At 39.5% G+C, this 13,874-nt stretch overlaps 1 long non-coding RNA gene across 6 annotated transcripts; it reads right to left on the reverse strand.

Moving 5' to 3' along the window:
• Positions 1-485: 485 nt before the first annotated feature.
• Positions 486-12,863, reverse strand: LOC148846700 (uncharacterized). 6 transcript variants are annotated; one of them, XR_016100348.1, is made up of 4 exons: positions 12,790-12,863; positions 12,237-12,361; positions 9,568-9,656; positions 486-856 (listed from the first exon to the last, which is right to left on the reverse strand). It is a non-coding gene; the product is annotated as an uncharacterized LOC148846700 (long non-coding RNA). The 6 variants fall into 6 exon arrangements; XR_016100343.1 differs by lacking the exon at positions 12,790-12,863 and adding an exon at positions 12,536-12,783; XR_016100346.1 differs by lacking the exon at positions 12,790-12,863 and adding an exon at positions 12,524-12,783.
• Between the last annotated feature and the right edge of the window lie 1,011 nt (positions 12,864-13,874).

Here is a 13,874-nt window from a genome sequence, read left to right on the forward strand (position 1 = left end):
ATGACATTTGTTGTTGGATTAATCAATAGCAACTCCGCCACTATAGATCAAAATCATGATATCTATATATGATATAATGGCGTTTGTAACCGCCACTAAAAGTGATATTTCGTCAGTATAAAACATATAACAACGGATATAACCGCCGCTATAACCAAATCTGTGGCATATATATTACATATAGCAACGATTATATTCGTCGCTATAAATTAATTGGTGGCATATCTACGGTGGTTATATCTGCCGCTATAAATTAATTTGTGGCATATATTGGATATATAGTGGCAGATATAACTGCTGCTATAAACTATTTTGTGTTGTATATTCTATGTATAGCGGTGCTTATATATGCCACTATAAAAGTTTATATATTTATAGCGACAGATAGGTGATGTATAGCGGCGACTATAACTGCCATTGTATCAATTTGTACAGATTAATTTAAATAACAATGAATTCGTAAGTTGCCAAACCTGTAAAACCTATTGATGCAAAATATCATATTTTTGTAACTATAAACTACAAATAATTCAATAACAAAATATAATATATCCATATGTATCCAAATTTTAAAGTTTCTATACATCCATCATAATAAATGTTTAATAACTAGTTGTTTTGTTACATCCATCATAATAAATGTACTATGATCCATAGAATCATTTTGCTGAGGTGATTGTGATTAGCTAGAGTCCTCTTCAACTTGTGGTGCATTTGTTGGGCTTTGTTGAGGTGGTAACTCAGGTTGTGGTGTCTCTATTTGGCTCTGCTGTAGTGGTGTAGGTTCATTTGATTGGGGCTCATTTGAAGTTGATTTGGACAACTGTAATCTGTGTGATCGCCACCTCATATCAACCTAGCACATTAAAATAAAAATAAACAATTTCCAAAATGTAAAATAGGAAGAACAATAGAATTTTTTGAAAACAATTTCAAGTCTAGAAGAATTAATCAAAATAACCAGCTAGTTGTATGATTGGGTCATGGGCCACTCAGTTCAGTGCTCTTGCAGTCCAATTCTTTCCTTGATCACAATAATTGATCTAGTACTAGAAATGTGTATCAAAAGGTAAAAGAAAACAAAAAGATTATAAGGATACTAAGGCCAAGTAGTGCTTGATGGACTCTAGTTTATAGCAAGGACTTAGAGTTCAGGAATTTGCTTGTACAAGTGGACAAACAAAGGTTGGTTGAAAGGAGAACAACAAAGGCAGGTGTACAAAAGATAAACAGATATAAACTTTAAGTACTTAACCTGCATATATTAACTGTTCGTTTTTGTTTTAAAAAAACACAAATCAGCTATTCATCAAAAAATAGGAACAATGCTGAATTTTTATAGAAGTATTAGCCAACAAACAAAAAAATTATGATAGCATAAGCTTCTCTATATTTTAAACCAATCTATACCAAGTAAATGAAGCTTTTAACTTCACATTAATTGAATGTTTGAGGGAGGTTATGTGTCATGATTGAAAAGAAATCAAATACTGAGAAATTGATTTTGTTCTTTTGTACCAAATTTTATAATTTGATTATTACCAACCACGTGGTTCTGTAAGGCAAGCAGCTTAAGACATTGGTTAGAGTCATTGACTCTGCTATCAATGAATTATAGTGCCCAATTGCACTTGATAAAATCAGTTTTGAATCCCCTTACAGTAGTGCCAACAATTCTGACTGCGTCACCATTTCCAATTGGCCCAGAATACAAGCCACTACCGAGCCCAAGTGGTACCTGAAAACATCCCATATGCCTGCTCTCCCCGGATCACTCATGTAGCTATATCAAAGTTCAGTTTTAAAAGCTGAATGAAGCTTTAATTGGTATTCAACCAGACAAGATGCTTCAGCAAGATCAGCAACAAACTTCTGTAGCAACTGGAATTCTCAGTTCACAGAAGCTGGTAGGATCATATTCATTACCCACTAATGCCTTTCTCATACCTTTTATTCTGATGCTTGTGAATTGTGATTAGCCCAACGATTGTTTTTGGTTTTGGCAAAATTGTGATTCTCTGTCCTTGTCAGCCAGCTAGAAATGGCTTCGAATCCCCCACACAACTCCGTCCCCCTTACCTCCATTCTCTTGTCCAACCTCCTCTGGTGCCATCCTCATTTCCCCCTAACCGCTATTCCAACTGCTCTCCATATACAAACCAGCTTACTGCAGCAACAGCGGCACAACAGGTTTGTCTCTATATCCTTTGCTTCTTGCATAAATTGTAGAAATTTGGGGTTACCTTGTCGGTTTAGGATTTTTTTTTCAAGCTAAATGAGTCCCAACTTCTTGTGGGCATACCTGATTGGTGGTTACAGGTGAAAACTATACCTGATTGGTGTTGACGGGCATTTGGCCACAGGACAAGACAAACAGTCTATCATATGGTTGGCCGATAAAGCAAAACATAGGCTGAAGGCAATAACAGTAAAGCAAAACTTCCTCCTTAAATCTGATGGTGTCAACAACCATGCATCCTTTTCCTACATTTTTCTATAAATATCAGAATCCAGATTTAACTTAAAAAAGCTCATGTGAACTTTGACTTAAAAGTTCATTTTTATAAGTGTTGCACAGGGTACTTTTAAGGAGGATACTCGAGATAGAATCCATAGGCTGTCTCAATAAGGGAATTGAAACAATCAAGATTTTCCGGGATATGTGCATAGATAAAATCAATAACTACTTCCTCAGTAACAAGAAAACCTCAAACCATCAAAGAAGGATGAGAAAAGGTGGTGTTTTGAAGTACATAAAGCAAAAAACAAAGATTACATCCATGGTAGACAAGCATGATAGTTCAAGAGCCAGGCCATCAAGAAACCATTTTTGGAAATATTGTGAAGGCTTTGACTAGGTAATTGAGGTGTGGGATCAAACCTGTAAAATGAGGTTTTGGGCCTCAAGTGCACCCTGCTCTGTCCCTACCCCCGGATCATAGATAAGTCAGTTGGTTAAAAACTTAAAAAGTAAGCTGATCAGTTGATAGATAAGCAGTGGGACCCCCATCTAGTGGTGGGTCCTGATTAGTTAAAACAAGAAAAAATGCTTTTCAGTAGTCCTAATTTCTTTGATTAAATTTATACTTCTTGTAGTTGGAAGATTTTCAATTTCTTGGATCATCTTAATTTGTCATAGCTTACAAAGTTCTGCTCTTCTCAACTGTTAACCTTACCATAAGGCAAAAGATACTCTTTCCTGTTTTATTATCTTCATTGTTTTAGTGGTCTTGGTTTGGACCTTTTCCTAGCTATAAGCACCATAAACATGATTCTAGTTGTAAGACTGAATCTACTGATCAATGTTGAGTGAAAGGTCTTGAAAGCTCTGCCTGCTGCCATACCTGCCACTGAAAATGGAGAGCAGAGTTGAAAAGCCTTTTATCCCATTGACACCAGTGTTCCTACCCACAGACATTTATGGCAATCCTACAAGATCTCATACAGTTCCAGCCCTCAGCCCATGTATAATGAATTTGCTATATCAAGCTCTAAACCGCTATGCCCTCTATTGCTCTCTCATTGTACTTCATAATGAGGAACAGAGATAATGTGGACAAATCTAGCTTGGATCAGCTTACTACAGAATTGACCATGTCATTCCTGCTACATGGAAGTTGGTTAGTTCTGGAGATCTGGGGAAGAAACCAAAACCCTCCTGAACAACTTACATCAAACTAAGAATAAGTCCAATAGACTATCAGTGAGTGAAGATGGCCTAGAGAACAATTAAATCCAATAAACTAAGAATAAATCCAATAGACTATCATCATCTAAGCCCCCCAACTATATGACAATTAAATCATTTCTGATCCCAACTAATCATTTCTGTTAGTGGTGTTAGTGAAGGGGTATTTTCGTCTTTGCAGTTGTTGAGAATGTTGATGTGTACTGTTATGTTAGTTCGAGTGCCTCTTTACTTAAATAAGGGCACTTAAGTCTTTTCCAATAAGTTAATAATATAATAACAGGTCTAGCCGAATCTAGGGATAACTTTTTCTCTAATTCGAACCAGACCTTCTCTCTTTTCTCTCTTCTTCTTTCCTCTCCTACTTCTACTTCTTGCTGTTCACTTTACTTTACAGTCAACGAACAAAACAGAATTCTAGGGCAGGTCGAACTTCAACATGGTATCAGAGCCAGGTTGAACAAATCTGACTTGCTAGAATTCTGTCTTCTGCGCATTCGAACTAGGGTTTCTCTTGGATTTCTCAGCTGTGAGTTGGAGACTGGGAAAAGGGCTGAAAATGAGTGATCGCCCTCTTCCCTTGGAGGTTCCTATGCCTCCGATTGTGTCGTTGGTGATTGGTTGCTGTGGTTTCTAAGCCCTAATTAGGGCTGGTACGTGTGGTGCAGTGGTGTTTCAGTCCTTCGTGTGGTTGGCCTTCAGGCGATGAGGTAAAGTTTTTTTTTATGCATATTTTCTGTTATGGAATACATGAGAGGTGTAGTACAGTTCGTATGATGGGTTTTCAGATTGCAGTATGCTAGGGTTTATTCTGGTTTGTGTGTGATTCGAAGGGCAATAGTGTCTACTTAATGGTGAAGCTCCCAGTAGCTGTGGATTAGGGTTTGTGGTGTTACAAGTGTGGTTTTCAGCATTTAATATTGCTGAAATTAGTGTGCAGACTTCGGTGAGTAGGTTTTGTGGTGTTGCAATTTTCAGCATTTAATATTGCTGAAATCAGGGTGCAAATTTCGGTGAGTAGGGTTTGTGGTGTTGCAGTTCTCAGCATTTATTACTGTTGAAATCAGTGTGCAGATTTCGGTGAAGTGTTTGTGTTAGTGTGCAGTGTGTAGTGCTCAGAATTCAGTGATAAGGGAGTTCGGCAATGGTAGATAACAGTGATAGTAAACCTAGTGTCATGATATCTACTGACTACCTGAATGTCCAAATGACCTCCATTAAACTGAATGGAGAGATCTATGTCCCTTGGGCCAAGTCTGTAGAGGTTTTTCTTAAGGCGAAGAAGAAAGTGAAGCACATAAGAGAGGAGAAACCCCCTGCTAATTCTCAAGAGTATGAAGACTGGGAACAGGAAGATGCACAGATCATCACATGGTTGTGGAACAGTATGGAACCCAGAATCAGTGTGAACTTCATGTTTCTTGACACAGCCAAAGAGGTGTGGGATCATGCTAAGAAACTGTATTCGGGTCAGGATAATACCACTAGGGTATATCAACTGTATCAGGAATACTTCAATCTGCAATAGGGAAATCAGAGCCTTGAGGAGTACTATGCCAGTGTGAGAAATATCCGTAATGAGTTGAACGTCTATCATCCTCTCACTTCTGATGTCAAAGTTCAACAGCAACAGCGAGAGTAGCTTGATGTGACACGGTTTCTGGTGGGGCTGAAGTCTGAGTATGAACCAGTACGAGCCCAGATACTAGGGGGATATGCTCTTCCATCTTTAGAGGAGGTGTTTGCTCGTCTTCGGAGGGCTTCCATTGGATCTATGGATTCTAATGTCTCAGATAAATCAGCATTTACAGTATCGAGAGGTCGAGGTGGCAGAAGTGGGGCTCGAGGAGCCCAGCCTGGCAAGAGTGGTAGTGGTGGACCTACACATATCCGTGGTGGTGGTCGTACTGGAGGCAGAGATTCAGGGGGAGCTCGTGGTAGAGGACGTGGCTCGGGTCCACGGAAGTGTACTCATTGTGGTTTGGATGGACATACTATTAACTACTGCTATGACTTACATGGTCCTCCCTCGACGTGGGCCAACCATGCCATGACTAGTGACACTAGTTTCAGCTCTAGACAGGAGAACCGGTCAACTGACCCGATGCCTTCTACTCCCTCAAATGGTCCAGGCAAGGAGATGGTGAGTGTTCCTCGGGATGAGTATGAAAGGTTTGTTCAATCCAAGTCGCAGCAAAACACAACTACCCTTGTACACTCAGGTATGGCTTGTTTGGCATCCACACCCAACCCCTGGATTATTGACTCTGGAGCCTCCGATCACATGACAGGAACTCCAGGTGTGTTTTCATCTCTCACCCATTGCTCAACATCACAATCTGTTACCCTTGCTAATGGCTCCACATCATCTATCTGTGGTGTTGGTAATGTTGACCTAGACCCTGTATCCCTATCCTCTGTTTTATTTGTACCTAAGCTTCCATTTAATCTTATGTCTGTTAGTAAGTTGACCAAGTCCCTTGAGTGCTCCATCACATTTTACCCCTCTATGTGTGTTTTTCAGGATCTCAATACGAGGATGAAGATTGGTGGAGGGCATGAAGCCGGTGGACTGTATTATCTTGATGGTGGTGGAAGAACGTCAACGACCTTTCAATCATCCATTTCTCCTCTCCAGTGGCATTGTAGATTTGGTCATCCTTCGCTGAAAGTGTTGCAGTCCTTAGTCCCTTCATTGAGTCAACATCCTGTTTTAGATTGTGAGTCATGTCAATTTGGGAAACACCATTGTGTTCCCTTTCGTTCTAGGGTCGATAACTGTGTGTCGAGTCTTTTTTCTTTAATTCATTCAGATGTTTGGGGTCCTTATAAAGTGATGTCATATAATGGATACAGATATTTTGTTATTTTTGTTTATGACTGTTCAAGAATAACGTGGCTCTATTTAATGAAAGAAAGAAGTGAATTATTTGCCATCTTCCAGAAATTTGCTGAGATCCGCAATCAATTTGGCGTTAACATCAAAATTTTCCGTTCTGATAATGGTTGTGAATACTTGTCTTCATCTTTTCAAGAATACTTAGACCAACATGGCATTATACACCAAACTTCCTGTGCCTACACTCCACAACAAAATGGGGTTGCTGAGAAAAAGAACCAACATCCTGTAGAAACGGCACGCTCCCTCATGCACCACATGAATGTCCCCAAAACCTTTTGGAGCGATGCAATGCTCACCTCTTGTTTCTTAATTAATCGGATGCCCACGTCTATTCTTGATGGTCATTCTCCTTTTAGTGTCTTATTCCCCAACATGTCTCCATTTCCGCTTCCTCCTCGAGTATTTGGGTGTGTCTGCTTCGTTCATAATCTGGGTCCCGGGACTGACAAGTTAGATGCACGTTCCCTGAAGTGTATCTTCCTTGGCTATTCCCGAACTCAGAAAGGGTACAAGTGTTATCATCCCAGTTCTCGTCGTTCCTTGGTATGTGTTGATGTTACATTCTTCAAGTCTATTCCATTCTTCGTGGGGTCCGGTGATGCTACTTCCTCCACATCACCACCTCCTCCTCCTCTTCCTATGGCTGATCCACCTCCTCTGGTTCCAGTCATGCGTACGTCCTTGCCTCTGGTGCCACTGTCTGTTGACCGTCCACCCATCCGTCACGTGTATACACATCGCCCGCGTGTACCGGCTGCAGCTCCTCCGGCTTCATCACCGTCGACAGATCCAGATCCAGCTCCAGCTCCGACACCAACTTCCAACCTAGATCTTCCTATTGCCTTCCAGAAAGGTAAACGTACCTGCACCCTTCACCCTATTTCCAATTTTGTTTCACTTACTCACCTCTTCGCCTCCCATCGCCAGTTCATCTCTTTGTTATCCTCCGTGGTTGTTCCTAAGGATGTCCAGGAAGCCCTTACCTCTCCAGAGTGGTGTCGTGCTATGGAAGAAGAGCTCTCTGCTCTGCATCATAATCACACTTGGGACCTCACCGCTCTTCCTCCTGGGAAGCAGGCTGTCGGTTGTAAGTGGGTGTATAGTGTTAAGTACTTGCCAGATGGTCGTGTTGAGCGCCTGAAGGCACGGCTGGTTGCCAAAGGGTACTCCCAAACCTATGGCATTGACTACACAGAGACATTCTCCCCGGTTACTAAAATAGGGTCAGTTCGTGTCGTCACCTCCCTTGCAGCTATGCATGATTGGCCTCTACATCAGCTAGATATCAAAAATGCCTTTTTGCATGGTGATTTGCTCGAGGAGGTCTACATGGAGCAACCACCAGAATTTGTTGCTCAAGGGGAGGATGGTAAGGTATGCAGACTTAAGAAGGCGATATATGAACTTAAACAGTCCCCTCAAGCATGGTTTGGTAGGTTCAGTGAGGTGGTCAAGAAGTTTGGTATGAAACAGTGCCAAGTTGACCATTCTGTCTTCAGTCTTGACTCTCCAGCAGGCAAAATAATATTGGTGGTGTATGTGGATGATATCGTTGTGACTTGGAATGATAAAATGGGCATTGACAGATTGAAGGCATTCCTACAGAAACACTTTCAGACAAAGGACCTTGGCAAGTTGAAATCCTTTTTGGGCATAGAGGTAGCACGATCTAAGCATGGCATTAATTTGTGCCAGAGGAAATATGTGTTTGATTTACTAGAAGAAACAGGATTGCTGGGTACTAAACCGACTGAGACACCTATGGAAACAAATACGAGGCTGAGCAATGATATAGGTGAAGTATTTGAAGACCCTGGCAAATACCGACGACTTGTAGGCAAACTAAACTATCTAACCATTACTCGGCTAAATATTTCATTTGCGGTTAGTGTGGTGGGTCAATTCATGCAGAAACCTTTGGTCCAACATTGGAATGCAGTGCTAAGGATTGTGAGGTATCTGAAAGGAGTTCCTGGTCGTGGTTTGTTGTACAGGAGTGGTGGAAAACTGGTAGTAGAAGGGTACACTGATGCTGATTGGGCAGGTTCTATGTCTGATAGACGATCTACCACAGGCTATTGCACCTTTCTGGGGGGTAACCTGGTAACGCGGAAAAGTAAGAAGCAAACAGTTGTGGCAAGAAGCAGTGCAGAAGCAGAATATAGGGCCATAGCACATACTGCTTGTAAATTAGTGTGGCTAAGGAACCTTCTACAGGAAATAGGATATGACATCAGTACTCCAATGAAGCTCTATTGTGACAATCAAGTAGTGGTTCATATCTCTTCCAATCTGGTGTTTCATGAAAGAACCAAGCACATCGAAGTTGACTGTCATTTTGTGAAAAAGAAGGTGCTGAATGGAGTAATAGAAACTGCATATGTTAATAAGGGAAACTAGTGGGCAGACTTGTTTACAAAAGGTTTGAGTCGGGGGAGAGTGGACTACATATGTAACAAGCTGGGATTATATGATATATACTCACCAGCTTGAGGGGGAGTGTTAGTGGTGTTAGTGAAGGGGTATTTTGGTCTTTGCACTTGTTGAGAATGTTGATGTGTATTATTATGTTAGTTCGAGTGCCTCTTCCTTAAATAAGGGCACTTAAGTCTTTTCTAATAAGTTAATAATATAATAACAGGTCTGGCCGAATCTATGGATAACTTTTTCTCTAATTCGAACCAGACCTTCTCTCTTTTCTCTCTTCTTCTTTCCTCTCCTACTTCTACTTCTTGCTGTTCACTTTACTTTACAGTCAACGAACAAGACAGAATTCTAGGGCAGGTCGAACTTCAACAATTTCTTCTTATTTTATTTTTCACAGATAAATAAGACAATTAAATCTAAAGCAAAAGTAAACCAGATTTTACACTTAGACTAACTATGCTACCTTGCATCTATACCATACTGCAAACAAACTAAGCCTTACTTTTGAAGTTTTGTATGCGGCTCTACATGTTTGTGAACAAGAAAATACCTGTAAAGGGAGTTCCTCACCAAAGTCCAATGCTAAAGGAAGAAAACTTGAAACTGTGGTTGCCTCTATTCAGTTTGAGAAGAAGAAACCTATAAAGGGGAACCAACAAAGGACATTTAGTCCACATGGGAGATAAAAGGATGTTGTTAAGATAAAGATACGAAATCCAATTGCCAGAAAGGAGGAATTAATATTAAGCTAACTATCAATATTAATCAAATAAGCTTCTAATCAATTACCGCGAAAAGAAGAAACAAATCAATATGAAGATGCACTAAGCAAGATCAAATAACAAATACAAAAACCCAGAATTAAATTTATATCTCCATATAACGAAATGCAAGATAAAGATACATTAAGCAAGATCAAACCAAAGGATACCAACCCCCATGAACCCCAATAAAATATACCCTCTTTCCTTGGGAAGGGAGAAGAAAGTAGAATGAAAAGGACTACCAACATCCTGTTGTGGGGTCATGGCATCTACCTAAAATCCAGGTTGACCCAAGAACCTAATTGACCCAATCACATTCTAGTTCAGGTCCTAGGGGTCTCTATCTGGTTCAGCTTCTAATAACATTGATTTTTAAAGCAACATTGCTTGTACAAATATGGTTGGAAACATATGAACACCATGAGATCCCAAAACCCAAACCAAAATGAAGATTCATACAACTATGTACAAATATGGTTTGGAATCTTAAAAAGAATTGCATGCTTAAATTATTCCAGTCCTAATAAAGCAACACAAGTACTCAAAAGCTGAAAGTTAAGTGTTGTCTTCTGTTTCAGAAAATGGTGATGACAATTTGATTTTGGGGTTTAGTGTTGACAAAGTCTCCTTGTACGAGAAAGTTAAAGTCATGCTGGGAGATGGGGAATGGATAGAATTATCACCATATTGCATTTTGCTCTGTCTTACCCTTGAAGGGAAGCCCACTATGTTCCACATTGCAGGGTACTTCTCAATGTTGCTTTTCATATTGCCATCAATTTCATTGTTTCAGCACAAGGGCATACCTACATCTCCAATTGCACCTTGCCAAAGGTTCTATAATTATCTGCCTTCACTCAGGATTACTGACTAGGTCAGATCCAGATAAAAATTTCATGAGAGATAACCTTTCACTCAGGATTTCTAACCTCCACTATAATATCACCACATGCAAGTAACCCTGCACCAACTTCTGCTACTTGTATTTTTTTGGCAGAGAAAATTTGATCATTCTAGAAAGAGGGCGTTTTGAGATTGGTAGACCTATATCCACCTTACAGCATTGGATCGTTGACCATTTTCATGTAAGGCCTATCTTTGATCTATTAGTAAGTTCCACAGGGGAGACAGGCCAAAAACAAAATTTCTTTTTCCAAGTACACTTCTTGCCTCAGTCTTTGGACCAAAATAAGAGAGACAAGGAAAGACTTCAACACACACACTGCAATCAACATTGTACAAATCCAGTACTTTATGAAGGCTTTACAAAGGTACTACACCCTTACACTCAAAACACATTATCTGTGCATTGATGGTAAGGCATCAGGGCATTAGGGTCTAGGGAACAGAACCCCAACCCAAATGGTAATGTTAAATTCATCCATATGCCAACCATAGAGTGGTATTTTCAATAAAAGTTTCATTCTTGGTTGCAAACAAATTAGGAACCTCAAGAAAAACCGAAAACCCAATTCAATAATCTCTGAATATAGTGGTATTTTCAATAAATGTTTCATTCTTGGATTCTTGGTTGCAAACAAATTAGGAACCTCAAGAAAACCTAATTCAGTAATCTCTGAGTATATATACTAGCTTGTTCACTAGGACTGTACAAAATTGAATTGAGAATGGTGAGTTTTGTAGGGATCTTCCATGGACATGGGTAAAAAATGTCAAACCATATAAATCCCGCATGTTTTATATGCTTGTTTTTTCTTTTGTTTCTTTTTAATTCCCTTCACAATTGCATCATCCTAAAATTGATGTCCAACGGAAGTTAGGTCGTTGGCCGTAAATTTATGGACTCATTTGGGAGGGGGGATTAGGGCTAGAGGACTAAAGATAATGTGTGTGATGATACATTTTAGGTTTCAAAAGCTTTAGAGTTTTCTCTTTTTTTATAGTAAAAGAAAATTTTCATTAAAGAAAAAAAGGAAATTGATTACAACCCCTACTAAGGTGGTAAGGTAGCACTTTGAGATTAATCTTTCAACATCCAACAATTACAAAAAGGAAGTCTCATACAGCAACTTCGCAAACTAAATATTAAGTACTATTCATCGGTCTCTCAACTCTGCCCTACTATTATTTTTGTTCATTCTCTCTTCCTTATTTCTCCTCTCAACCAAAGGACCCTTGGAGAGTAAAACTAATAAAAAACAAAATTTTTATTTGTTTATCTTAAGGTATAAATATTAGTTTATAAAACCATATGTTATAAGAACTAACAGAAACATTACGAAAATATCATTCAAAAGAAAGCCAAAGAACTATGCAAATTACTCAGCTTACAAACTCAGCATGAACTGGATTTACTTTACAACAATTGACAAATTACTCAGATCTAAGAGCAATATAAACATAGAGAATACGGAGGGTCAAGTAAGAATTGCAGAAATCAGAATTCAGCTCTGAAGCAATCTACGGAAACCAATGCAAACAGTATACTAAGCACCTTCGAATACGGAGGGAGGTCAAGAAACCTTGCTTAAATGATTCAAACGGTCACTCTTCCGTTGCCCTGTTCGGTTTCAATGATTACAATACCTAATCGGTTGCAGACAAGAGGAAGAGGTTGCCCTGTTTGATTGCAAAGAAGAAGACAAAAGGTCAAAAAAAATTCCAGATTTCATCAATGATGCACAAACAGGAACTTGATTACCCTATTCGATTGAAACCGAATAGAGTAGTCACGAACAAATAAAGTGTGGTGTGGTTGCCTTGTTCGGTTTCAACGATTACATTATCTATTACCTACTCGGTTGCAGACAAGAAGAAAAAGAGGTTGACATGTTTGATTGCAAAGAAGAAGAAAAAAGGTTAAAAATAAAATTTCCGAATTTCATCAATCATGCATGATGCGACGCAATCCGACTAGCGGGAGGTGACTTGGCCCCGAGTAGACAGACGTGGAGAATCTGACGTACAATCCGGTGATGTCACTCGGATACTTAAGTTAGTACTGAAAGTGACTAAAAAGCAAAAGAGTTGATAAACAGTGCATATACCTTGGGCCCCGGAGGAGCGAGGCTTTTATATAATGGAGTCATCGCGGGTTTCGTGGAGTAATTCCGAGATCATTGTCTTGATAGAATCTGTTTCCGTGTTAACTCGAAATAACATTATCAATTGATAAGGTCAATTACTTCTGCCCGAATTGGATGAAAAGATAATGTTTAGTTGTTATGAGGCGTGATTCTGCAAAATTCGAGAACCGTTGAAGTGACTTTCGGGATTATATTGAGGATAGATCGGTATACCCGAACTGGTTTTTACCTCAAATTGTTGTTTTCGAACTAAGGCTCGTACACCTCGAACTGAATTATGTGCCCATAGTTCAGGATGATTTTAGCTCAAACCCTTATTGCGACCTGGTATCGACCCTCCATCAATGCACAAACAAAAAACGCGATTACCCTAATCGGTTCCAACCATTATCTTTACCCATTCCATTGTAGAGAAGGAGAGAGCGGAGCGGAGTTGGAGACGACGAAGAACTCAATCGTCCAATATGGTGGGAGAGTTCATTCAACCGGGCAAAAAACCCGTGCAATATCTTTTTTTATTTTCATTCGTTAAATGATCTAAAATGATCCAAGCTGTTGACGTAGGTGTTTAATAGAGGGCAAAAAATACGTGCCACCTGCGGATCGACCCCACTCTGGACTGGCCCAACACATGATGGCATGCGGGCCATGCCAGGCCCAGCACAATGGTACATGTCATGTTAGGCCTAGGGTTTTATGTTCATGGGCCAGGTTGGTACAGCATGACCAAGCGGACCCTACTGCTTGCGGCTTGTGACACGGCTCAGCACAACCTATATATACTATTTATATATATTTTTATATAATATATAATATATTATATAAATTATAGTTATATAATAATATATTAATAAAATAAATAATATTTTTAATTTTATTATACTAATTTATTTAACTATTATATATATAACTAATTGTATACATCAAAATTTTAAGTTCTTTTTTCAATTTTTATAAATAAATAGGCAAAAATAGCTTTGGCCCAGCTTGGGTCAAGGCTTGGCCCACGAGCCAGCCTGACCCGCGACACGGCACGGGCCCGCTCA

Source organism: Nelumbo lutea, chromosome 6, assembly GCF_056320005.1.
Source record: "Nelumbo lutea isolate HS-2025 chromosome 6, American lotus-T2T, whole genome shotgun sequence".
NCBI lineage: Eukaryota > Viridiplantae > Streptophyta > Magnoliopsida > Proteales > Nelumbonaceae > Nelumbo > Nelumbo lutea.